Here is a 26,532-nt window from a genome sequence, read left to right as displayed (position 1 = left end):
AGACTAAACCAGTCAATGATAAAGCTGTGTTCATAACACCTAACTTCATATTCTTTACACTCTTTGCCCTGACCCCACATCTTCAGTCAATAGGCTGGTTAGTGTGCCACGTAGTTAGGCAAGACGCAGAACGGAGGGTGGCAGTAGATACAGACAGGCGGCGACCCTCGCCTCGGTAACGTAAATAGGCCTCTTAGGCAGCGCTAAGGCTCGAGGGACACTGCCACTAGATAGGGGCAACACTAACCTACCGGGCAACCTGTTGCCGTCAGGCTCAGCTTATACACTATTCACTATACGGACTAAGACGACAAACATACTGCTGGTGTTAACTAACTATGAGAAAGTGGAAATATTGTTCTAAGCCGATTAGGGATAAAAAAATACTTTGTATTGTCATTATCATGACTTTATGTATAGTTCCGTTCCATAGTTCCGCCGTGGTGCGGTAAAACCTCATTGTTCTAATTAAGAATGAGGTAACCCGAAAATAATAAATGATGTTCGTGCTCTTGGAACAACAAGTTTCAATCTGCTATTTGTACGAGATGTTGTTGTTCAATTTTTGAATCCAGATAAAATACAACGCTTGAAATTTAAAGAAAAAGTGAAAATAAAAAACGTTTTGTAATTGAATTTTCTTTGTGTCATAAAACATTATAAGTAAAAAAAAACATTGAAAATATTGTAATAATCAAAATGTCAAAATCATCGATAGTGAAAAATCTTTTCTCGATCATATAATCTTTAATGGGTAATTGTCAAATGTCAATTGTATTGACAGACATTATCAGCATAATTAATGAAAAGGTCATCTATTTTAGTCTACTCTGAAGTCACTTTTTGCGTGTTTTTTAGATGAAAACTCGGATGGGGGTTATGATCTGAGATAGAATATTTGTTTACTAAGAAACAATAAGTTGCAGGCAAGTGTCCAGCATTGTCTTACATAAGTTAAAAGAGAGAGGGTGATAAGATTTGGCTTACATATAGTGAAAATGTTACAATTAAGTACGACTTTTCCTTTCTTCTCGATTGTATCATTGATATAAAAATATATGTACGAAAAAAATATTATTACAATACCGGTAGTAAAATAATACTACATATATTTTTTGTGAGAACTGCACAAAAGCTCCAACTCACCCAAACAATCTAGATCCATGTTTTATTTTTTAATGATAATCTAATGTTTATAAGCCAAAGTTTTTTATGCATAGCACAAAGGTTACTAAATAATTATAAGCAATAATTAGTCCCTTGTAATATCAATACAAATTGAAAATATCTCCCGAGTAAAAATAAATGCCGCCGACTAGAATTGAACCCGCGCCTGGCGCTCATCAAAAGATAAAAATATTTCACTAAAACATGTAGAAATAATATGTCTCGACGCCATTTAGTGGGAAATTTAGCACTTACAAAGCCTTTCCTACAAAAATAAAATTGCTCCTTTACAAGTGAAAAAAATCAAATAGAATGCTCTGAAAATTATTAAGTTTTAAGTTATTAAGTTTTGTATGTATGAAAAAACGTGTCTTTTTTGATGCTCCTTAACTCAGATGTTTGCTTTTAATTCGAAGGTTTTTAATGAAAATTTCACAACAGCTGCATACGCTCTTTTTTAAAAATATTAACGCAGTCCCCCTGTCATTCGTATTAACATATCTTCTTCATTTTATTATTTTTTTAATGATAAACTAATGTTTATATGACAAGGTTTTTATGCATAGCACAAATGATAATAAATTATTGTAAGAAATAATTAGTCGCCTGTAATATCAATACAAGTTGAAAATATCTCCCGAGTAAAAATAAATGCCGCCGACGGGAATTGAACCCGCGCCTTCTGATGTCTGGTCAGACGCTCTGAACCACTGAGCCACGTCGGCTTATTTCCAACCCGCCAAATAATTCAATATGGATCTACTAGTACTTCAATCAACAATTACTGCTTATTATATATATATATATTTTTTTTTAACTACTAATTATTGCTTATAATAATTTGTTAATCTGGATCCAGTTGAGTCTATAGCATCCTAATACAGAACTCCAGTCCTTTTTTATATATATTTTTTAAATTAATAATAACCTTCTTACTTAAATACCAGTATATTTATACTTATAAGTGGTAAAGTTAGTAAATAATTGAAGAAATTATCAAAGTTTAAAATGTTCAAAGTTCAAGTTCAAATTTTTTATAGTTCAAAGTTTTAATTCTTCTTTAGTCCCCCGAAAACGCACAAATCTACGTGACCAGTGACGTCATCAGTCACCAGTCTCAAAAAGGCTACGTTTTTTTCAACCGGGGCTGTATTTTGTATGGGAGTCGAGTTTTTCATTCTAAAGATAACCCGATTTTAACATTGAAAGACACTATGTAAAATCTATTTCACTGTCTCGTCACTAATAGAACCAAAGTGCAAAATACATTCATCAAGACAGCTGATTAGTAATTTACCAGTATTTAAAAGCTTGCATTGCAATATTTTCATTACTTCTAATGTCTACATTCGACCAGGGTTGCCAATGCATATATTGCATATGTCTTAAATTACCAACAAGAGATGAAGAGGTGTTCAAATTCCCCATAAAATCACTACTAACTACTGTACCCCCAAAATGAAATAAAATTGTATTGAAATTAACATAAATTTTTTTATTATCTAGTCATTTGAATTTTCGCTGAGGTTCAGGATATTTATTTATTTATTGCATCTCACTATACATAAAACACGTTTTTTTCACATAAAAATTAACCTCACTAGGACTAAGCCTGTATCGAGGTTAACAATTTACATTTGAGTGAAGCAAACATAAGAATAATCACAAACATAAAGTAATTCTACATACAAACACAAAATATTTCAAAATTAAAGAAAAAATGTGTATTAGATGTGTTACCAGATAATTTGACAGTAAAATGTAACAATATTTGAACCATAACTAATCATAAATCATTATTCAAAAGAAGAAGCAAAGTAGATAATAAAGACAGTTAGGGTGATATTCAGTTTTTAGCAAATAAGACTTAAATATATAATCTATGAAAATACATATTTTTAAATTTTGCTGAGAAAGAAAACGAAAAATAATACGTTCTCACAATTATTGTTAATATTATTTTTGAATATGTTTGGATAATCAAGAAATGCCCAGAATCCTCGCTTTTTCCCTAGAAAAGTTCTTCCAGTAAAAAAACAAAATTCTTCAAAAATCTTTTAATTTTCCTACAGTTTGGGGAATTTTCCACTAGTGGAACCCCTGGTATAGTAGTAGACCGTAGATATATTACTCACGTATACTGGTTGTGATGAATAAGCAGGTTTAGTCGTACCGACCAAACGTGTGTGTGTTAGTGTGATTCTACTTATAATAATACATGACAAAACTTATATATTCAGAATCAGCGTTTGTTAATCAAAATGAATATAATGTAAGCATTTTGGCCAAAATATATTTCACTGTAATTCATTATTAAGGTAATTCAAATATTTTTAGGCTGAAGGTAGTGAAGAAGAAGTGGAGGTGTTAAAGAGGAAGGTGGGGAAGTACCTGGCTATTCAGTTCTGATCACCATTTACGGCTAAACCCATTTCACATTTGATTCTGAATGTAGATATTTCCACAGGGCGTTACTGTAAGTATCCATCACTATGGAAAATCAGCAAAAATGCAGCAAACATTGTTTCAAATGAATATATTGTGAAATGAAGCAATTTTAATGATCAAATAAAACTACGGATTAGAAACCACTCAACAATAAATATTTTTATATCAGCAATGAAGCAAAAAGCCGAAGTTGTTGATTACACACTTATAACCATGTACCATGTACATATTGTACATATACCATGTACCCGTGGATTTACTCATGTAAAAAGGAGTACATTATTTTCGGCTATAAGGATTAATTTAAAAAAAAAACACTCAATCTTCTTTTGAACTTTTTAAAACTTCATTAAATAAAATATGCTGTGGTAGAAAAATGATTTTCTTTCTTTCTTCGTAACCTTTGGGGTGTATATCGTTTCCGTGTTGATTTTTTTATATTTCAAATGTTTCTGGCTTTCATTCATCTTTCAGTGGTTTTTTGGGACATCATTTCAAATAATGCAGAGAGGGAATGTGAATTTATATATTAATTTTGTTTAAATTGGGAATATTTCTAAATTGCATATATGGAAAATTGAAGTCAAATTCAGACTTAGAAGAGTTACATAAGTATTAGACAAGAGTAGTAGTAGACTAGTTAGATGAGTGTAACTGAGTGAGACAAGGCTTTATTTACTTTGTGTATAAAAAAATCTGTAGGTCACACTTAAAACTGTCATTGATGAGCACTGGAGTTACGAAGATAGTATTATAATTATATTTGATGAAGATTTTTTGATTTCTAGAACTTTGTACATAAATATGTTTGATTGCTTTTCTGGTCGAAGGGAAACACTCTCGACTAGCAATCCGGAGGTTGCGGGTTCAAATCTATAATTGTTATTTTACAATGATTGTTTATAAATTAATAATTAAAAAACGATGGCCTAACGCACAAATTTGCCAAGTGCAATTTGAGAATTCAATTTATAAGAATACTCCAGGTTAATTATAAAATGTAAAGCAACAAAATTAACGTGAATATCCACTTTTTATTCATTCTAAATGATTTTAGAAATGTAAATTTCCTGTTTACTGTAAAAAATTATATTTTTTGCTATGTATACATCATTATGTATAATTCCCGTTTTGAGGTCTACATTACAATATTATTGTTTATAATTTTTCTTCCATGGTTATTTTATATTGTAATATAAAGTAAATATATTTTAATTTAAAATTAAACAATAACTTTGTAAACATCACTTATAGGTAAATACTTAATGCCGACCGGGTTTCGCTACAACCGTAGCTTCATCAGGACAGTATTATACTTCATCAGGACAGTATTATACTGTCCTGATGAAGCTACGGTTGTAGCGAAACCCAGTCGGCATTAAATATTTACCTTTAAGTGATGTTTACAAAGTTATTGTTTAATTTTAAATTATAATGTCACATCACAAAGTAACCGCTTCATATGAAGAAATATATTTTAGTTGTTTGCTTCTGCTATGATATTGTGTTTTAATATGGTTTATATTATTATGTATATTATTCTTTATTATCCAGTTCGCTTTTTTGTGAAATCTTTTTCTCTTGACAAGTCAAGATCAAGATTCAGTCATTTTGTTTGTTTTTGGAAAGTAGTATTTCTAAATAGCAAGGTAGTAATATAAATATATAAATAAATATTCCTCGAGCTTATCTCCTTTCCTTCTCCACCACCTTTAGCCTCACAATATACCACAATTGGGGATACCATGGTCTCAGAGGCTCCAGACGATTTAGAGTAGTTATTCATCTAAAAAACTAGCATGTTCGCTACCTTCGTATTCATAAAACCCACACATACACATACGAGTATAACTTTTAGAAAGATAAGAAATCTACGTTTCTGAACTGAACTGACTCCGAAGCTTGAAAATAAATCACGCCAAACGAAGCTTTTTTTATTTTCTATTATTTTCAAATAGCAGTAAGTACAAACAACCTTCACAAAACACAGTGTATAACACGGGGGGGTGGGGAAGGCGGGGCGGTAGGAGAACGTTCTGTTAGCATAGGAATATTTACATTTCAATATACGTATCAAAGTTAGGGGAGCTTTTTGACGAAAAAGCTTTCTTGTATCCCTGTCTTATTGGTTTGTTTACCTTCGCTGCTCCTAGGCAAGGGTACTAGATGTTCAACGTAAGCTGTAGTATGTATGCTGTATCGGTACCTTGAATTAACGAGGTTCTGCCTGTCATTTGTATGAAACTGAAATAAAGAGGTTCGAAGTTTTAATCTCGAATATAATACTCACACATGAAATTTAATATTGTACTGAAAATGAATTGTCTTCGTGAGAATATTCTATCCAAAAATGTGGCATTTGGCCAAACAACTAAGCGAAAACGAATGAAATCTTGTTGCTTTGAAAATTAGATAAATTCACAACAACAGGGTCTGATTATATAATTATCTTTTTTGGCTAAATGCCATTGATTCTGGTACGTTTTTACACCTAAAGATATTTAAATATAATACAATACAAAACAATATTATCCATTATATATGGGTGTATATTCATTTTATGTATAACATGAAATAAATATGTTCTGCAAGTCATTTTTAATTTCACTCAATTTGCAGATAGAAATTTATTGACCCATAGTAGTTTGGTGACTAAGCAGGGGTGCCCTGGATCATCGGGTGAGGTTTGATTTTTCATCGGGGTTCTATAGAAAGCCGAGTTAATCTGGCTTCCAAGAAATTATATATATATATATATATATATTAGACCAGTTCAAGTATCGGGGTTCTATAGAAAGCCGAGTCAATCTGGCTTCCAAGAAATTATATATATATATTAGACCAGTTCAAGTATCGGGGTTCTATAGAAAGCCGAGTTAATCTGGCTTCCAAGAAATTATATATATATTAGACCAGTTCAAGTATCGGGGTTCTATAGAAAGTCGAGTTAATCTGGCTTCCAAGAAATTGTATATATTAGACCAGCTCAAGTATCGGGGTTCTATAGAAAGCCTAGTTAATTTCTAGTAGAATCTTCAATAGTAACCAGCTGCTAAACATAAACAAATTTCAAGTATGCCCAGCAATTATTATAATTATTAGGGTTTTATTATCTTTTTTTGTAACAAATGGATTATGTAACAATTAAATTTGGGAGCCACCTCTGGGCTGCAGCTCCACAATACTCGATAGACGTACTTGATTTTGTGCAAAGGTGGGCGTCTGATTGACAAAGCTATGTTATCGGACCGATTTACATCTCTAATGGGCAAGCTTAGTCTTTACTGGAGCTTGCTCTTAGGAGATAGCAGCATAGATCCCTGTTGCACCGGTGCACGTGCGTGAAACTCGCCGTACACGAGAAGAACACCCGTACACTGTTGTTGTTGGCTTCATCGGGATAGGCCGCTTCTCCGACTTGTTTTTGTGTTAGACGGCTCGTAGTTGGAACGAGCTAATGGCATGAGTTTTTCCTCCCTCACCTAATCTCGTATTAATTAATCCCATCCTACAGCTTCGCCTTAACCCACCTCACAATGCTGCTCCAACCGGGCGGCAACATAGTTCCCCTGCCTTTAAACTCTATATACAGGGGAGCTCTTGTGAAGTGTCACAAAAAAACTTTGGGGTACAATTATTATCTGCTAACTTACATAGAAGTTGGACATATTTTCAGTGAGGTTATAAAGAGAAAAATCTTAATAAATCAATTTTTATCAAAATGGCAGATAGAACCTTGTTGTTCCAAGGAGACGGTATCTAGGTAATATGTCGAATGTTCGCTGTGTGTACATATTATGTTGAAGGTTCTGTGTGTGTATGTTGAACGTTCGCTGTTTGTATGATGTATTATATCTTATATCCAGGGCCAATATGTCAATACGGAGAATTTCTGGATTATTTGGATATTTAAAAACGTATTTGCGAAACATGTATGAAAGGATTTCAGATTTCGGATTCTGACAAACAGCTTAAATAATATGATATTATTGAAATACGTATTTTTGTGATATCCGTGGGAATTTACTGTTCAATATTTATTGATTATAATAAGATTTTATTAAATTTTATTTGCCACCGGCAGTGGTTCTGCACGCCAGAACTCACCATAAGCGAAAGTGAGATATGTAGTTATACCTTTTTGTAGATCGATCCTCCCACCGAACAAGGTCCAATGTTCAATTTGGTAACTTTTTATTTTAAATGAAAAGTTACTTATGCCTCGATTTTTTTCTCTTTTAAATTTTAATACAGACAAGTTTTCTTCTTTTTTCCTACAGATTTTTACTGTAAATATTAAAAGCAAAAATAAGCATTTAAGTTAACAGATAAAAGTATAGGTAGTTATACTATTATGTTATTAATATTTATATAATCGTTGAGAAAAATATCGAATTGCAAATGAAAGATGTGAGACAGAAAAATTAGAAAATCATTCGGTCGCATCGAGGATTTTTTTTATATTGAAAATATCCTAGATTTTATCGAATATTTTTCTGGTTCATATCCTTCGTTTTAGAGGCGTTTAAATTATCTTCAATGATCAAATATTTCAATTCGAGGTTTGTAAAAAAGTCAATAGATGTCATACATTAAAATAAAATTGGATACATATATCCAAGACACTATCTAGATCGCATTTAGTTATGGTAGAATATTGCAACCATACATAAAGAAAGTAGCCATTAAAAAAATAAACATATTATTGGTACCTTTTAGTCAAAGGATACACATAAATATGACTGAAGGGATAGGTTTGAACTAGCTCAGTGGTAGAGCAAAGTCCCGGCAAGGCTGAGGTCCTGGGTACGACCATATATTTTTTCTGATTTTTGTTTCACATTTTTTCTTTGGAAGGCTTTAATATTGACCTTAATGATTAAACATTACAATTTGAGGTTTTACTCATTAAGTTATTCCAAAAATGAATATAAAAAGAAATATTTAGATATACCTTTCAGTGTTCACACGCGAACATATCTATATTATGATGAAACATGTCTACAATGAGAGCATGAAATACCATCACAATCGAATAGAGTAATGTCATTATAGCACGGGGAATAAAGCACATCAATCATTTTAATGCCCTTCTCCACGAATATCCTAATGAAACATCCCACTATTAAAGTTCGGCATTAAACTCGCCCGTATATTGACAGTAAATGTAATTATGGGGAGATAGCACCGGATCCATTGTTTATTTGAGTTCCGAATGTCAAAACTCGACGTGGAATCGTAACAGTGAAGAATTATCTCTGTCGAAGCATTCATTACCGCGATGATAATGGCTGGAAAAATAGATACATATCCGCCGTGATAATCTAACATCGTTATGTAAATGAAAAAATGTACTTACTATACTTGTATTACTGTAAGCAGTAGACGTAGCGTCCAAAAAAATGTTATTTCTAATAATAAATCAACACCGAAATTTACTCCGTAATCATAAGATTTGTAAGTAGGTAATAAAATAAGTACCGGTTTATTTATAAACCGCAAATATTTTACTTTTTTTTAAAATTTAAAATAATAATTAAACAATTTATCGACAGAAATTATCACCATCCGAAAAACAATTCTTTTTTCAAGCTTTCTTTAGGCCAGTAGGTGGTACCCAAGGTTCGTAGAATATTTATGTTAAATACGTTCTCTACGAACCTTGGGTGGTAACCGTAGAAAAGATACAGTAATCTCCGTGGCTTGTGACGTCATACTTTTGCCTAACTATATCCGCCAATGAAAAACTCCGAATGTGTTTGGAAAAACTGTTGAAAGTTGAGTACTGGCTGAGCGGTATATCTATGGTGGTTTGATATTTTGATCTCTAACCACGCCATTGTCGTGTAGTTTTGACGGATTTTAAAATATTCTTTATCCAATGTTAGCGAGATGTTCGTCAGTTTGTGAATTACATTTGTCAATTGGGAGCAAAAGGCTAGTGGTTCGTTATGAAATAACGCGTTGGCAACGGTTAATCTTGACATCTCGAACACAAAATAGAACTCGTGTTTGTAACCAAAAAACAGGTGAGAATCACTTTGTTTTGTTCCAAATTTGCTAATTTGTAATAGCCTTAATTTAACTCAAGGCAGAAATTAATTATTTTCTTTTTCAGGCAGTATCTTAGTTCTTGCCAGAATTGTGCGTATTGTGAGGCCGTAGTGGATCGTTATATAATGCTAGGTAGAATTATATCGTTCTACCTTATTCATTAATTATTTAACGTATTATATTGTTGAAATAAAAATGCTTGACATGTAACTGAGTTTTTTTAATATTCTGTCGTGAAGTAATATTTTGACATTTCAATCATTTGTATTTTAAAAATCTGATAGTATTAATACCCTTGCGTCTGGACGATGTAGGCCCTCTGATTGGTCGAATTCAAATTACTGTTTCGCTTAAATCCCGAAAGGGGGTCTGCAGGCAAAATTGGACCACTCTGCCCCTCTGGCGGTACAAGAACGAACCAAATGACTGGCGCGTATATTTAAATATGCATCTAACAATACGCAAGATTACTGGACCATTAACAAGCGTTTAATTTGAAGATTTCTTCTGGAAGCTTATCACTTTGTGATAGCATTATTTATTTTATTAAAACATAAATAACTTTGTTTACATCACTTAGGGCGGCTTGCACCAAATTTTATCTTAAATTTTATTTAACTAAACGAATTTAAGACCCTAAATACATTTAACTTAAATGCGTTTAGTTGCGTCCTGCACCACGTAGTTCGGTGGCAATTTTAGTTAAACGTATTAACGCGTCGGTAAAACAGTTAGCGCGTGGTTACCGCCATTAACGAGTCGATAAACAGCTACGATGTTTCATTTTACTTGAAGTGTCAAAGTATTTTGTGATTGTGTGTGGTTTAATAGTGTGTTCATTTATTTTATGAAGAAAAAGTTAAAGCAAACAGACATAATGATGAAATAAGACAAAAAGAGCTTCTGTTGTTGGAATTAAAAATAAAACAATTATCCGAGTAATTTTGTTTTTTATTTCTTTTACATATTATATTGTTTTAAAGTATTATAAGAATGCTGTAGGTATGATTAGAAGTTTACAACCTTGCAAAGTACTCCTCGATAAGGAGTGTTAGCTCCAAGTTACGAGCACCTAGCTGATGTTTTTATTGGTGTTAAATTTTAACTAGGGTTGTTTACTTCTCTGACTATAAACGGTCTACTTATATATATATATAAGTATAATTTATTTATAATTTCCTTAATTTTATAATTTCTTCATCATCGTGAGAATACAAATCCCAAATGTTCATTGTGAATACAAATCAAAATGAGATAGATTTTAACTACAATCAGAAATCGAAGGGATAAACTAAAAAAATGACATTACTGCTTTATGAGTAGAGCTAAACACGTTTAACTCGGTTAAACAGCCCCTTTTGGGTATTTAACTTTGACAGTTCTTTAAACGCATTTAACGACTTAAATTTTGTGGTGAAAGACGCCAAGTCGACTTAAATCAAATAATGTGTTTAAAATGATATTTAAACCAAATTTAATTTATGGTGCAATCCGCCCTTAATTACATACAACCTGTACATGTTACATGAACGAAATTCACCTCATCAGGAGTAAGTATACATTGAAGTCAAAAATTAAATATAAATTACAATTAGAAAGAAGAAGTGGAAGTAAGGGGGAGAGGTAAGAAAGGGCGGTAAGAGTGGGCAGAATTAGGAATTACAATATCGTTAGACCGGAAAGACCAGATGAGTGGGAAAATATTTAAAAGAGGGTTTATAATTTTTTTTTGCTTTTAATTATATCTGATTTTATATTGACATGTTTTCTTATTTCTAAAATTTCAAAATTATTTATTTGCAATGCTATATCCTGTGTGAAGTATTTTAAGACCTGAATTTTCATCAAGTGTGATCATTATTCAAAAGATGATCAAACTCAGATTCACTATTACCATTTAGAGCTCGAGATATTCTTTAGTTCTGACTTCAAAGTTTCTATTGGTTCTACATTTATAAAAGAAATTACAATCATCCCAATTGAGTTTATAAACTCCCGATTTTTTTGTTTGATTATCGATATCTTTATTATCAAGAATATATTTCTTCATTTTGTTAGTAGTGTAAAACGCCGGTTGAATAGTACCAGGAAAGTTTTTATTTATAATTTTGGTAATATCGTTATTCACAAATAGAATTCTACGCCATTGTTTATATCTATCTTTAGAAACATGGTAAATTTACCATTTGTAGAGATCATGTTTCATTTTTTTTATTTAGTATTTCAACTATCAATTTATTAGAATAACCGTTATAAAATGCTATTTGTTTTATGAATATATTGTTTTATGGTTATTTGTTATTTGTTTTTTCGGGTCTTAAAATACTTCACACAGGATATAAAACATCGCAAATAAATAATTTATATTTTTAGAAGTTAGAAAACATGTTAATATAAAAGCGGATATAATAAACAAGATTTTTTTTTAATAAACTCTCTTTTAAATATTTTGCCACTCAACTGGTCTTTTCCGTCTAACGATATTGTAATTCCTAATTCTGATAAACCCCGCCCACTCTAACCTCTCCCCCCTCCTTCCACTTCTTCTTTCCAATTGTAATTTATATTTAATTTTTGACTTCAATGTATACTTACTCCTGATGAGGTAAACTTCGTTCATGAAACATGTAGTGGTTGTATGTAATAAAAAAAGTGATGTAAACAAAGTTATTTGTTATTGAAATAAAGTTTAATAAGATAACATTATATTATCTATTTCGGTTATATATCAATGCATATGTACGCAATAAAATATTAACATTATATTTATTTATTTATTGGACAATTTGTATAGCGCCGCTTTTGTGAGATATCACCTCAGGGGCGCTATATTGTAATAATCTATTTACTATATATACTCACCCTCTTTCTGTGAATGACCTTATATGTACCTATTAAATGTAACTGTTGTTATTATCACTTAAACTGGGCGAAGCCCAACCAAGTGCCGCCCGCAGGGCCTAGCAGCAAAAAACCCGCGGAGCGGATTTTTAACTGCTAGTATTAATTAATATATATAATAAGTAGGCTCCAAATGAGAATTATATTGTCTATGGTTGCGCTTTTTGAGTTTCCTCTATCCTCGTCGATGGTGTGTGACGTAGTATTGTCGCACGCATACATTTTTTTCCAAATATTGGCATTTCTATGGTTAAATAGAGGGTTAATTTGTTACATACGAAAATTCCGAAGGTATCGATCTAGGGAGTGGTTTACCATAATATTGATTTTTCCAACTTTACATCTCGTAGTAGGAACCACGATCATGCGAACTCCGGTGGGTTTAAAAGGTTATATCCAACAAAGCCATCATCATGAACTGGAACCGAAATGCAACCAACAAGTTTACAGATAAAATACTAAATGACCTGTTTAATACAGAACTTCGCTATGCTCAATAAAATACATTATATCTTAGATCATTGAAGCAGAAAATAATACTAATAAATGTAAATGAAACGTGAAACTGAATAAGACAAATAATGATAATAGGTGACAACCGCAAGTGGAGATTGAACCAAGCATCTCTGTCATACCGGAACAACGCTCTAACCACTAAGCTATTGAGATCTGGTTATTTTATGTCAATTTCGTGGATCTTACATCTCAATTTAAGAATTTGCCAATATTTTCCTAAACAAAAAAAACATGTTGGTACCAGCATAAAAAAATATGAAAGGAATTTGTGCTTTCAAATTAAGATCTGATATTTTTGGTGAAGTAATGAGTCAGTTTAAAAATAATACAATGTATCCCATACCTTCTAGGTCGCTGTCCCAAACCATATTTGGAATGGGACAAACTGGGCATGTCAATCAAATGCCCCATAAATCATTTAGTACACTTATTTCTTAACTTATAGCAGTATCCAGTTTAATTGTGTAAACCTGTTGTTTAATTATTATGTTCTGAAAAATTCCATAATAAATTATCTTAATTTTCTTTAGGAAATTTTTGAGGAGAGGGATAATATTATTGGAATGTTTTTGGTGTTTGATTTCAAATTAATGCGTTAAAAAAGTGGGTTATTTATTGGAACTTCGAATTGGAAGGCTGTTATAGGTCACCTAGAGTGGTTCGATACGTTTGATGACTAGCAGGTGTGCCTGAGTTCATGGGGATGATGATTATCTTGGCCTTAGCGGCGTATGCGTCGCCCACCTGCTTTATGGCGGGCCAGATTTAGAGAAATTGGTCGAGAAGACTTTTTTACCTCTCAAACAGGACTTTTTCGACCCATCGCCTTGCACTGTAGTAGGAGGGATGTATTCAAATGATTAATAACCTACCCCTCATAATTTTCCTTCCCAGATCTTCCTTTCCTTCCTTTCCTTAACAAACCCTTCACAAAACATCCCCAAGAATGACGTAGGTCCTGAGAGAAGCTATTTTCCCCTGGCCAATTGGGTGAAGCTAATGTAAAAAACTCAATTAAGATCATTTTTTTAATATATATCTGCTGTGTCTTTTATAGACTGAGATATTAATTTATCCACACAAAACTTTTGTTGCAATTTCTTAACACTGAATAAAGCAAGAATAATGAAAGTTATAAATGAGATTGTCCATTACTTACGTAACTATACGTATTATGTGATTCATTTGGCAATTGGTAACATTTACAACACGCTGGAGGTAGGTGCTTGTGGAGAGGTATGTAAATACTCGGACTTTTAAATGGAATTATCAGAGACTTTTTGATACGAGTACCATAAGACAAAATACGTAGACCCATTGAAGTTTAATCCTTCAGTTCTCTGGCATATTTTGTCAGAAGTTCAGAGTATTTCCGCTTTGCAACGGAACCCAAATAAATTGAATATTTTTGAACATACTTGAAAACTAAAAACTTTTTTGAAAGATGATGAAATGCGCTGTCAAATTTTATTATAAAAAACATAAAATTTGTGAAATATTAGAATTTTTAATGCAAAAATAACGGTTTTAAAAATGGCTCAACTTACAATTTTTCGTCTAAATCCTGAACTAAAATTACTAGTAACGAATCAAAAACATATTTTATTAGCCAAATAATTTATAAAAATTACTATCATCACATTTTTTCCCATAAAAAATAATTAATAAAAAAATAATGAAGTTTCAGAATTTTTTTTAAATTGCGGTCGGAACCTTTGGCTTCATAGAGGTGAACATTTTAATTATTTTGTGGTTTATTTTTAAATATTAATATAAAGCGTGGTATTTTCTCTTTCTAACTCCGATCAGATCATATTTCTCACCATGATAGTAAGGGAGACACAACGTTTTCTATGAGACCATAAAATGAACTGTTCCGGAAAGCGAACAGGTGTTAAATACATAAGATGTCCGGGGGTAAAGTGCACTAACTTTTAAAATAAATTTTATGCATAATAACATTTAAGTATTATAATTATTATCATTAAATGGTTAAAAAATACAATTTGTGTCAATGTGATCACGCTAATAAAATACTGAAAATACAGATTTTATTACCAAAAATACTAAAAAGATAAAAAATTAGATTAAAGTTTTAGTAATATTTTTTCAGCTTGGCCATATATTAAGAGAACATGAGATGTTTTTTAGGCAATTTTCTTTTTGCTACTACAAAGGTATGCAAAAATCGCTGAGATTAGTATAAATTTTCATCCCAAAGCATTCTTTTACCAAATCAATGACAGTGGAAATAGCGGAAGATCTAAGACAAGTGGTGGCAAGTTATAACCAACGATACGATAGTAAAATTGTTAGTTTTCAAAAACATATTCATTTCCACATACTTTACGAATAATTTTATTTTAACAAAGATATTATTATAACATAGTAAGATATTATCTCAATAACCAACGGTATCGGGGTAAAGTGCACTCAAATCGGGAGGAGAATCACCTTCTGAATTCCTTTCACTATTTTATTAGCGTGATCGCATTGACACAAATTGTATTGTTTAACCAATGAATGATATTTTTAATGAGGTTTTCAACCAATTTATGATGTTTATTGTGAAAAAAAATTTATCATGTGTCAAATTAAAAAGTGTATTGCTTTTATTTCCTTAATCTGCAACACATTATTCTGAAGGTTGTTCCTCGTTGACAAAGAGTGGTTTTAATTCAAAACTTGGTAAAAACAACATTATAAAACATAAAGCACAAGCATTTATATGAATTCAACAAAATTTTAAAAGTTACTTTGTTCTTTCTGGGCATATTCTAAATGCCTCGCTAGGGGTATGAAGGTAACTCACGACGCATACTTCCAGAACCTTAGCAAAACTATGTACCTTCCTCGCTTCAGAGATTCTTGGCATAATTTGGTTCGTTCTTTTTTTGCGAATTCCACAATTTCGTCAAGGTTTCAGATCCACAAACGGGAGTTTCCCATCATACCTCCCTCGGAATGCTTGCAACAATGTGTGACATTTATGAATTTCTCTCAAAGAGAATTCCCCAGCTGACAAATTTGAGGAATATTTTGTTGGTGTACAAGTAGAATTTTCCCCTCGGGCGAAGATTTCGCTACACAGTTCCGCTGCGGTGGTATTCGGGTCACACTGTCACAATAAAGTCACAAACTGAAAATGTGACAAGTTCACAAATTCACAGTTTCACAACTAAACTCACGCAACATATTTGCATCTCATTATGTTCCCCCGGGGAACAGGTGACTCGATACCCTTCAAGTCAAAAGGTTAAAACGTGACCAAAGTTTTGCATAGTTCATTCGACCAAACGAAATTCACTTAGCGCCGGCTTTGAAGAGGGTCTTTTAAAAATCAACCCGTTCACTTTGTTTAGTAATCCTGTTTATTGGACATATTTCGGAACAGAAAGAAACACCGTAGAATGTAATGTTTACCATAAGCGTAATAAATGAACACATTTTAAGACCAATGTCGAATTCTTTCATAGTGTGTTAGAATACGGAAGAGAATTTATTGTCGGTGTATAGTTTTATCATATTATTTGCCTGTTAAAATAGCAGGATGGCACCTCCAATATTTTTCGTCGGAATGAATAGGAAGTTTATTGTGAGGGTGAGGTAATGATTTGAAAACTTTTCATTCCTGATCCCTGGATGCGTAAATCATAGTTGTAAGTCTGTTATAAACACTGGTAAACGGTATAATAAAATAATAATGTCACAAGATAATCATATCAATAATATTTATCGAATGTATGGTATTATCTTAAAAATATGATAGACTTAAATAAATTTGACTATGAAGTACATGCCCCTTCAACAGCCAGAGCAGTTTGTCAGCAACATCAAGAAATGACAATATGGAAAACAGAGATAGAAAAGTAATTTTATAAGTAACAATTATTTTATAAGCCATAATTATTAGCCTGAAACACTCATCCACATTGAAAAATCTCCTGATAAAATATACATGACTCCAACGGGACTTGAACCCGTGTCCTTTCGATTTCCGGTCGACAGCTCTGACCACTGAGCTATGGCGGCTTATCTCTTATCCGCGAAATAATTCAATATATACTAGTGTTTCATTCAACAATTACTGCGTGATACATTTTTTCACCTGAAAACAACCAAGTTTATTTTATATGAGAAAGGCATTGTAAGTGCTAACTCTCTCACTAGATGGCGTCGAGACAAATTTTCTACATTTTTTGGTGAAGATACTAGAACTTGTCAAATATTAATTATTATTTTTTTGGTAAACAACCCTTGTTACCCTTTGTGCTATGCATAAAATATCTTATCTTAAACAGTTTACCAAAAAAAAAATAATAAATTTTATAAGTGATTACAATACATAGATATAAAATATATACTCATAGATAAATATAATAACGGATACTAAAAGGTAAATAATGTTTTAAAACTTACAAATAGTAATATTTCTACGAATATACAAATATACATCACATAGACATTCTCAAATAAATCAATAACAACAAAAAGAAATAACTTTTTTTTAGATTAACCCCACACATGGCTAATGTAATCTTTGGGAATACTGTGTCAAGGGTATTTTTTAGGAGAGGAAGGAGTGAACATGGGTCTTGAAGATACCCATATTGTAGGAGGGAGGAAACAAAGGCTGGAAAATTGTTCCACAGCCACTGTCAACCGTGTAAATATTTATGTTTGTTTTTTCCTAACTACCCACCGATATCAAAATAATCAATGGCGCTAATTAGTAGGAGCAACTTCCATTGTAATACCGGTAGAACAAGGACAACATACCTATCTAACCGCTTGTTAAGATAAAGCAATTTAACAAACGGACCATACGTTTCTGGACAGTCAACTGTTTTTCAACTGTCAACAGTTGTGTACCGTTAAATAATCTGCAGGCCCTGTACCGAACATCCAGCTTACGATAGGGTAAATTGACTCTGGCTTCGATGTAGCCTCCGTGCCTAAGCTGATCACTTACAGTTACACCAAGAATATGATGGAAGGCGTGCTGGGAAGATTTCTTTCGTTGAATGAGACTAGATTGTCATTTCGATCGCTTTTAGACGTAATCATACATGATTGGATCTCTGAAACGTTGAATTCGATTAGGTTATTCTTACTCCAAGAAGAAACCCTCTTAAGTTAACCGTCCATTCTCTGATTCAAAGACCAACGAGCTGTTGGAGTTCATGTATCCTTTAGAGGCTTGTCAAAAAAACAGCCGTCATGGACTGTATTGTCATACACGTAGCAATAATTTGGTGCTCACGACAAAGAGTCATTGATGTGCAACAAAAACAAAGTCGGAGACAAAAGCGATCCCTGTGGGACGCCAGCATTTATTAAATCTGAGAAACAGGTAAAACCAGCATCAACTGTCTGAATCGACCTTTTCCTATCCCCATAATTAAATAAATTAATTTAGGAACACAAGATTGCAACGAACGTTGCCGTTATTGATAATGCTGATGTGTTTGTTACAGTCTCTACCCTTTTCTTATGTTTACCAATAAATGTACAAACAATGTGGTATAGTAGAAAAAGTCGGTGAAGCTGGAGGAAGACTTAACTCTGATGTCTGCACTGGTATGAGATATGGAGTCGAATTTTACGTGGAACATGTGGATTTCATGATATTACATGAAATGAATGATAGAAAAGTCACGAATCAATCATTATTTGTGGTTAAGAAGCGTACGTTATGAACGAAGAAAAAAGGGTGTTGGGATAATTTATTGCTTAGAAATGAATGGTTGTAGAAGTTGAGGAAGCACGAGGAAGACATGGCATGATGAAGTAAAAAAAATACTTATCATAATACAATAATAGTATTTTCACTTTTAAAATGCACCCAGTTTGACGATTATACAAGAATTCACAAACTTAAACTTTATCCCAAGCCATTCACAAGTCACCAAGCAACGCCGGGTACACGTAAGCTAGTTTATGATTAAAATTATAATGGTTATTTTTACAATTATGATAAGTACATACATGACTATAAAACTAATAACTAATTTGCCGAATTTTATTATCATGAGTGAGTTTTTGTTGATGTAGTTTTATATAATTCTGTACTTAATACAAATAAATTTATCAAATAAAAAAATACACCATAGCCATCAATTTATCTTGTATCCTGCAATCCATCTCATCCAATCCCATTACACACGGCTCTCTCAAATGTTAAATTATTATTTTATGCGTAATTATTGTAATTTTATTATCATTATAAATCCATCAACTGTTGTTTGTATATTTACTTGTGATTAAATTTGTATTGTTGTCTCCCTTCTACTTAAAAACTAACAATTTTTGTCTCTTTCATATATTTTATGTCTAATATTGTTCTTTAATAGTATGTAATTTTCTTTCCCCATCTATATGTCTGCATATATATATTCGATAACCCTGTCTTAGTAATCAGTTATTATTATATCCTGAATAAACTTGGTTTAAGTGAAACCGGTCGATATGTAAAAAAAAGTTCTTGGTTAAATACAAAATGTTCGTTTAATTTAATTTTTTTTAAATATATTTTACTTAAGCTGTTGTATTTTTAGACAGATAATCTTGTTATAATTCATCACACATGTCTTCGGTAAATTCGTTCCTACCACAAGTAACATTATTTAGAGGGCAAATATAGACTATTACTAAAGAATTTTGTCACAATAAAAGTAGAAATTCATAATAAATGGCAACAGACATGCTGATATTTGTCCCTGTGGGAAGAAGAACAACCATGAGAGAAATTATTTAGATGCTGGACAAAGGTAACTGATAGCACTGTCACAATTTTCACACTCAACTTGGACTTTGCAGGGCAGTCTCGGCATGTAGCAGAACTTAGAAAATGATAGGTGGAATTCAAATATCAAATCATTACATTTTTTGTTTGGAAAGACAGAGGTCTCTTACAATTGAGATGGGCTGGAGATATAAGAAAAAAATACATGGCTTTGAATGGGTGAGAGACTAAAATGATAGAAGCAACAAAATTCTACACTCAAAGACTGCCGAAATCTGTAATTTTTGTATATTGGTACGTTTATGATTTTTTTATTTGTTTTAAAAAAGTGGTGTACACAAAAGTTAATGAAAAGTATACTAAATGGAATAACGGAGAAACGAAGCGCCTTTAGAATATTTGACACGAAAGCGGTTAGTAGAAGAGGTCGGGAACGTTCGAGGAAGACATGGAGTGATCAAAAACTAGAGTTGGGTCTTGTTTTTTTTGTAGTGTACAGCACAAGAGTCCCAACTGTCAGGAGCCGGTGAGGCTAGGGTTTGACCAATTTGCAAACGGATTATGTTATGAAGAGAAAGGTGATGATGGTGATCTAGTTACCAAACATGGCTTAAGCAATTTAAAGTAACATTTCGATCCTAAATTGTGAAATAAAAAAAAATCAATCAAAAAAAATACTTGAGCACGTGGGATTTGAATACGCGACCTCCGGATTCGTAGTATTTAAAAAGTTAGATTAACAGAAGAGTATGTACGAGACGATGCATGAATGTGAACGAAGTAAGAAACGGCTTTTTGGTTATTTAGTTCATTAGTTACAAGGTACTTCGAAATAATAAAAGTTTTTTCTAAAGGTACCTTTAATAACTAGCACTAACGAAATCTTTAACTATCTTAACATCACATCAATTAAACAACTAATAATAATAATACTTGGATGACTTGTATAGTGTCGTTTTTGTGCAAAAACACCTCAAGAGCGCTGTACAAACTTATAATACATTTCTACAGTGATCTATGTTATTACTTAACTATTTATGGAGAAAATATACAGTCCATACTTACCTGGTAGGTCACTTGAGATTAACACTTAATTAACATTTTCTAATTGTTTATTGGCGAAATTTAGATACAGGATTTAGGACTTAATTGAAAAATTGAATATAACTGGACTTTCTCTTAGGAATGGTATATTTAATTTAAGGGTACGACAGCTTAAAAAGGTAAGTTTTTAGTTTAGACCTGAATTCTGTTTGACTTGTTATGGATCTTAGTTCCGGAGGGAGTTTATTCCAAGTCTTCGGCCCAGATACTCCGAAAGCGCGATCACCAAACTTAGTATTTGGCTTGCGCTTATGTTCTATCAGTCTGCCTTCAGCTGATAATTATGTATAAACATACAGCTACAGCTGATAATTATGTATAAGCATACAGTTACAGCTGATAATTTTATATATTACTATATTATAAAACCATACTCCTTTATATTCATAAATACAAAACAAAAGCTTTATTAAAAATACTAGATCTTATGGTCAAAAACATATATAACAAACGACAAAAAATATAACGTTTGGGAAAAAAGCTTTCTACACTACGGTTCTAAACTCTACAACAAAATCCCACTCTCACAACAAAATTACAATAATATTATAGGTATAATTTATTTTAATAACCTTCCATTAAATTTAAAAAATATCGAAAATATTCAGGAATTTCACCTTAAATTAAAAAATTACCTTAAACTATTATAAGTCCAAAATACGTTCACTACTTACATCTAGAAGTAATATTGTTTAAATCTTGTGTTGTTTCTTAATAATTTATTTACCTTAATACTAACATGTACATAATTGAACTAGAATTCCCTCACCAAACACAAGAGCATTGTCTCTTTATGGTGAGGAAAGGCTATTTTAATTTCTATTGTTTTATAAATCTTGTTTATATCCCGTATACTTATCTATGTAAAAAAATATTTTTTTCAAATATTAAATAAAAAAAATAAAATAAAAAAAATTATAACTTTAAAACATCAAATAAAAAGGTACGAAACAAAGGGTAAACAAAAATATACTGACAACAAATACAGACTGAAACCGAAACCACTCAATTGCACTAAAACACCAAGTAATATATTTGTAATTATTTTAGAAAAAAAAATTAAATAATATATTTATAATTACTTCATATTATTCATACTACTAAATTTTAATAACTTATAAATGAAATCCTCAGCACGGGAGATGTTAATGATTATCTGGATTTACAAAAAATTGGAAATAATCAAACATTTATTATTATTATTATTGTTTAAAAAAACCGAAATACGCGGTTAAACTATTTGTTTTGCGAAAAATTACTTTATGAACGATCATCATCGAACACATGGCATTTTCACTGAAAACCTAATAAATGATTTAAATTATGTTTTCATCTTTACCGAGTTTCATTTATTTCTCCCCTTTCAGCTAAACGTTACAATTTACACCCTAATTCGTTTCCTCGCAAATCCTTTCCACCTAATATTCATATCTTAAGACAATTTCCTTTCGCCCTTCAGCCGGAGGGGTGACGCGGAGGTCGGAGGGTAAGTCCCGTCTTGTCTCGCTCACACCCACCCCATGAAGGGTTGACAGTGTGTTTCAATCAGGAGGTCATTAATCATTACACAAAACCACCCTTAATCGGCGAGCAGGGTTTCCCAATAACTCGAATTCATTACTAAAAAAAAATCGCCATGTTGAAATTTTTCTTTTTATACAAACAATGTGAGATAGTGACGTTTCTTTAAACAAATTGAATATTTACTCATTTGAAAAAAAAAAACTTAAAATTTATTTTAGTCTATCGGTACCTACCTACTTATAAATCTTATAATTTAGAGAAAAATTTGGTATTGACTTATTAAATATGAGAAAATTACAAATCTGCTTTTTTTGAAGCGAGGTTTACTGTTCATAGAATTACTAGACGCCTTTTATGCTACTATTCATCCATTTCAAAATTCCTTCCCGTAGAATAATAATGAATTTATATTCCTCAATCAACACTCTACTAATATTTTTTATTGGTACCATTCTGGATCATTCAGATTTTGGCCTTGGTTTTTTGCTGCAAATCTAAATGATTCATAAGCCTCAACACTAATAACCTTCTGTAATATTGTGTATTGATATAACTGACATCATTGACTCCATCAAAACCTTATCCAGATTTTTGTTGCCTTACCTTCTGAATGCAGAATAATAATTATTATGAAAAGCTAGATTTGTAGAAATACACATTATATTTATTGTTATTAAGTTTAATTTGTAGAACTCCATTTTATTTTTTTTATTTTTTATATATTCAATAATATTGTTATTGGGTTTATAAAAACAGTTTATTTTTAAACAAGTTCTGCTGTGTAATTATTATTTTGCGTGACAGCTGTTTCGCCCTCTGAAGGCATTATCAAACTATCAAGGCATTATCAGTTTGATAATGCCTTCAGAGGGCGAAACAGCTGTCACGCGTAATAAAAATTACACAGCAGAACTTGTTTAAAAATAAACTGTTTTATAAACCCAATAACAATATTATTGAATATATAAAAAATAAAGAAATACACATTCTTTGGATTTGTAGAATGTGTTTACCCTATTCGTTGAGGTGCGTACCCGATGAATTCGACCACTACGATACCAACCAGTCAAATATTTAACAAAATTATTAGTAGTGTGACTGGCATTGATGGAACGTTAAGTCCAAAAAAAGAAAGGAGATCGATTGAGTTTTATTTTTTCATTTTCAGTTTTTTTTTGTTTTCTAATCATAGTCTTTGCGCCATGTTTTAACAGTAGAAGGGGTAGTAAGCGCGCACCAATTTAACTGATTTATTTTAAATCATAAGTATATTTTTCTTGATCACTTTTAAATTTGACGTTGATTTTACCACTCTTCAGCGTATTATATACTGTACATATTTTCGTTTTTTTTACTATATTAAATGTGAGTATTATTATAGAATAAGCCTCCTGTGTGGATGCGCAAAAACAATGCATTAATTAAACTCTTTTGGTATCATTATAAAACAAGGGAAAATGATTTTTCAGCTACTAAAAAAATATGTTTTTTTGTGAATTTTATTGATATTGAAGGCTCAGAGTCTTCTTCAAGATCTGTATCTTCTTTCACACTATTAATATTCGAGGATCTGCTTAATAAAATCTATTAATTTGATGATTGATTATCGAGATTGATGAAATTTTCCACACTTGTCTTTCAAAATTCGAGAAAAATTTCTGTCTACATTTAATTTAAAAAAAATTCTACGTAAAGTTTGGGTAATACCGGAGACTTAAGCAGGTAAATAATTATAAAAAAAAATTGCAGATTGGTTCCATTTAAAACCAAGTTTAAAAAAATTGTTGATTGGTTCCATTCAAAACCAAGTTTAAAAAATTGTTGATTGGTTCCATTCAAAACCAAGTTTAAAAAATCAGGAATTATATCACTTTGTTTCCTGAAAGTGTTAATATCTCTGGTATTCTGTCCCTGTGTGACGTCACACAGGACATTGAAAGTCTCCAGCCTTCAGCCTCCGAACCTTCTCCTTAGAAAGGGTCCGCTAGTTAATTAAGGTGCCGTTTTAGGAGCGTTTAATTCAGTTCACTCCAACTGTTTCACGGTAGTTAACGGTAAACTTTAGTAACGTTTGGTGGTTTCGATGTATCGTTTGAGATTATTACTCTAGGCTAAGAAAATTATTGATTACAATAAATTAAGCATTACAAATATAAATAAGTGAAACAAAGGTGGTGGTTGAAAAGTTTTTTTTTAATAAGGAAAGTGATTGGTTCATTAAATAATTAGTGGTAAATATTTGGGATCACGGGCCAAGGCTAATACGAAATCAATTTTTTTTAATAAAACCTTTTAATTCACCTTAATAAAAATAAATTTCTGTGGCTTGACTTCAGTTAACTTGTATATTTGTATCTATCACTGCAAAAAAAAAAGGAAACTGATTGCATTCGGGCAGTATGTTTGATAAATTCCCCTATCTTAATAAACAAATTAAAATCTTTAGAGCTTAGGCGTCAAGTGGGAATGTTGTACTTGTTCTACTGGTATTTCAATTGAAGATATTCTGAGGAACCAGCGCTATTCTGCCGCAGTTATTAAAAACACAGTATCTTCCTTGAGAGTCCAAAGTGTGTTTGTATTTACCACAGCAGTATTGATCTCTTCGTAACCGGTACATGGTCGAAAAATACGGGTAAACGCGCGCCGAATATTTGTACACGGTTGACATGAATTTGTCTCATGTGAACCGGTCGATTCTACGACTTATTTTAATGTTCAACAGCTCAGCGTCTTAAACTAGTTGCCAGCCTTTGTGTTTCCTCCATTCTACAAATGGGTCTCTTCAAGACTCAAGACTGATATTTAGCCCTTCCTCTTCCCAAAAATCCCTACACACAGCATTCCCAAAGATGACATAGACAGGGAGTAAAATTATTTTTCATCGAGTCATCGGTAGAGTAAAGTTGATATATGTTTATATTTTATAAACCTACCTGTTTTCACAATACTTCTATTGCCATAACATTTTAACATGCAAATTATCCTGATTATATTCGTAGTGAATAAGATTTATAAAAAAGGCCCTTGTCGGACATGAAGAGAGGAGTGAAAAATGAACATCAGTCAAAAAGTCAATGGGGAAAGAAATCGACGACGCCTGAGGAAGACTTTTGCACGATAAAGTGAATTCAAAACTTGATTTTTTTTATGTGAACACTGCTCCCAACCGTTTGTGAGACTATGGCATCCCCAATTGTGGTATGATGTGAGTCTGAAGCTAGTGGGGAGGGGAAGGAGATGTATGCGAGACGATGTATGAATGTGAATAAAACAAGAATGGGTTACCAAGTTAAAGTTTGTTAGCGGTCCATCTCCTTCATCTTCTCATACGAATAAACGACGAGATGGATAGTAAATAAGTTTTAGTTCGATTGTTATGAATTTTCGGCTATCATCTGTATGGCCGCACTGAATTAGTTCTGCATTATTGCACAAACAACATTTTCCATTTAAAAAAAATTTATTACTTAAATGACTTGCTAGTCGAGAGACTATCCCTTGACCACGGAGGCCGTCTATGAAATAATCGATTATATTGAAACTTGAAAATATTAGATAAAAAATACTTCTTTAACGCAAAATCGTTTCAATATAGTGTCGTCAAATTTTTAGCCATGTATTTTAAATGAGTTTTTAAAATTCCTAAAACTACGTTTACCATTTAAACGTTCAATTCGGATCTTGTTTGGAATAGGAAACTTTACACTTTTTTATACCATAGCAATTCAACCAATAGCAGATATCGCCTCATTGCATTTCGCTACGGGACGAACTAAAGTACATAGTGACTGTCCCTGGCGTTTAAAATACTTAAATAAATACATTTTCAATCGGATGGTGGAAACGAAAGTAAAATTGGTTTTTCTTTCATTTAGATCCAGAGCTCAAAAATTATATTTTGTGATACAATCAAGTTGGACTTGAGAGGAACTTTTGTGCGACCTTTTTCTATGTAAAGAAACATGCTAAAGCCTTAAGAAGCCTAAAAAATTAAATAAATTAAAAAATAAATAATAAATTTGATTTGAGACAAACTCCTTTTTTTATTCAAAAGGTGCAGCAATTACGAA

The 26,532-nt window shown here is 32.0% G+C and overlaps 1 protein-coding gene and 1 non-coding gene across 2 annotated transcripts in view; one reads left to right on the top strand and one right to left on the bottom strand.

The window, feature by feature from the left end:
* The window catches only part of LOC149418046 (lachesin-like), a 126,505-nt gene that overhangs the window by 25,316 nt on the left and 74,657 nt on the right, over nt 1-26,532 (top strand). The window lies entirely within an intron of this gene.
* On the bottom strand, nt 1,820-1,892 carry TRNAS-AGA (transfer RNA serine (anticodon AGA)). The gene has a single exon. It is a non-coding gene; the product is annotated as a tRNA-Ser (tRNA).

Source organism: Hesperophylax consimilis, chromosome 14 (genome assembly GCF_061612785.1).
Source record: "Hesperophylax consimilis isolate HC1 chromosome 14, BYU_Hcon_1.0, whole genome shotgun sequence".
NCBI classification, from domain to species: domain Eukaryota; kingdom Metazoa; phylum Arthropoda; class Insecta; order Trichoptera; family Limnephilidae; genus Hesperophylax; species Hesperophylax consimilis.
The sequence above is the reverse complement of the archived record's forward strand: the minus strand, read 5'-3'. Positions and strand labels throughout refer to the sequence as shown.